Genomic DNA, 2,500 nt, shown 5'->3' on the forward strand with positions numbered 1-2,500 from the left:
AAAGGCTTGGCTTAACGGCGAGGGCCAACATGATGCCCTCGTAGAAACTGCCACAGCATTGATGCTTTGTCCGATGAGATTGGTGAAAAACAAAGGCAAACGTTCAAAACCTGAGAACGACATTATTAAACCCAGGATATTACCCACACGATCTTGGATGAAGAAGAGAGCGGAAAAACGAGGAAGCTTCATGAAGCACCAGAAGCTCTTCTTTAAGAACCGCTCTCTTCTTGCGTCCTTAGTCCTGGATGGCACTGAACGTCATGAATGCCGAATCCCGAACGCAGATGTATATCGTTTTTACTGCGAAAAATGGGAGAAGGTGTTGCCATTCAATGGCCTGGGCCAATTTAAGTCATCAGGTGTTGCAAATAACGAATACTTTGAGCCCCTAATTTCGGTGGAGGAAGTTCAGACTGCCATACGGGCCATTAAACCAACGTCAGCAGCTGGGCCAGATGGCCTAACAAGGGCTGCAATCTGTGCTGCCGACCCCGAGGGTCGGACACTGACAGCCCTATTTAATGCATGGATGATTACAGGAATTATTCCCAAAGAGTTGAAAAAGAATAGGACGATTCTTATTCCTAAGGTTATGGACGATGAAAAGCTGAAAGAATTGGGGAACTGGAGACCAATAACGATTGGTTCAATGATTCTGAGATTATTTTCCAGAATAATGACTGCACGTCTTGCTCGTGCTTGTCCCTTAAACCCAAGGCAGCGTGGTTTTATAGCGGCATCTGGCTGCTCTGAAAATCTTAAGGTGCTACAGGACCTTATGAGACACGCTAAGAAATTGCACAGGCCGTTGGCTGTCATGTTCATCGACATAGCGAAAGCTTTTGACTCGGTTTCGCATGCTCATATTTTATGGGTGTTAAGGCACAAGAAAGTAGATGAACACGTGGTGGGCATCATCCAGAACGCCTACGATCGGTGTACGACCTCGTTCAAAAGCAATGGCGAGTCGACTCGAGAAATTAGCATACGTGTTGGTGTCAAACAGGGTGACCCCATGTCACCCCTGCTCTTCAATCTTGCCATGGACCCTTTGATATGCACCCTAGAGTCACACGGAGTTGGGTACTCCATTGATACCGACCACGTGACAGCTCTTGCGTTTGCTGATGATTTGGTGTTGGTGAGCGAATCTTGGGTTGGTATGGCCGCCAATCTAGCGATCTTGGAATCATTTTGTGGGCTATCGGGATTGGAGGTTCAGGCCAGAAAGTGCCAGGGCTTCATGATAAGCCCAACCAAAGATTCATATACGGTGAACAACTGCGACCCATGGACTATCAAAAATAAAGATGTCCATATGATCCAACCTGATGAATCAACGAAATACCTTGGTCTGAAAATTGGCCCTTGGACTGGCACTATACAGCCTGATCTACATTGTCAGCTAAAGACATGGATCTCGAAAATCGATGAGGCGCCTCTGAAGCCAACTCAGAAGGTTGAACTACTCAATGCCTATGCCCTACCCAGATTGTTATATCCTGCAGACCACTCGGACTGCAAGCAATCAACTCTCCGTGGGTTGGACCAAGAGATTAGAAAGGCGGTAAAAGGATGGCTCCACCTTCCCGCTTCAACTTGTGATGGACTGTTATATGCCAGAGCCCGAGACGGAGGCCTTGCCATCTTGAAACTGGAAAAAACAATCCCTTCGGTTCAAGTTAGAAGGCTGCAACGTATAGCAAACTCGTCCGATGCTATCACCCGTAATATTGTGTCCTCGCAGGGTATGGAGGAAGAATACCGTAATTTGTGGGTACGAGCAGGGGGTGACAGTGATGCAATCCCAACATTCGTTCTCAGGGACTCGGTGTCAAAAGAACCTGTATATCCGAGACCCTGCGATTGGAGGGAGCATGAATTTCAGAGATGGTGCGAAAAGCCGGTTCAAGGAAGGGGCATTGTAAACTTTGCGCATGATAGAATCAGTAATGCTTGGTTGAGGCCATGGTGCGGCTTTAAACAATGCTTTTTTATCGCAGCACTACAACTAAGGGCAAATATTTACCCAACAAGAGAAAGCTTGAACAGAGGCAGAGATGGGGCCTTACGTTCCTGCAGGAAATGCTCTGCCAGACTCGAGTCCCTTTCGCACATTCTCGGTCAATGTCCTGCAGTACAGAAAGCAAGAATTGCGCGACATAACAAGATCAGTAACATTCTGGCAGACGAAGCGGCTAGATTGGGCTGGTCTGTATACAAAGAGCCACGGTTCATATCCGAGACGGGAGAGATGAGAAAGCCTGACCTCGTGTTTGCAAAAGATGAGGAGGCGGTTGTGATCGATGTCACCGTCCGTTTTGAGCTTTCAAAGAATACCTTGTCAGATGCTGCCTCGCACAAAGTTTCGTACTATACCCCTCTTGGTGATCAAGTCAAAGTGCTGACGAAGGCTAGCAAGGTCACATTCTTTGGATTCCCGGTTGGGGCAAGAGGAAAGTGGCCCCTTGAGAATAACGAGGTACTTACCTCCCTG

At 47.5% G+C, this 2,500-nt stretch overlaps 1 pseudogene; it reads left to right on the forward strand.

Annotated features, from left to right (window-relative positions):
* The window catches only part of LOC142919125 (28S ribosomal RNA), a 10,861-nt pseudogene that overhangs the window by 4,114 nt on the left and 4,247 nt on the right, over positions 1-2,500 (forward strand).

This window comes from Petromyzon marinus, unplaced genomic scaffold (assembly GCF_048934315.1).
Source record: "Petromyzon marinus isolate PM22_M1 ecotype Great Lakes invasive population unplaced genomic scaffold, UKy_Petmar_22M1.pri1.0 PM_G_Scaffold_6, whole genome shotgun sequence".
NCBI lineage: Eukaryota > Metazoa > Chordata > Hyperoartia > Petromyzontiformes > Petromyzontidae > Petromyzon > Petromyzon marinus.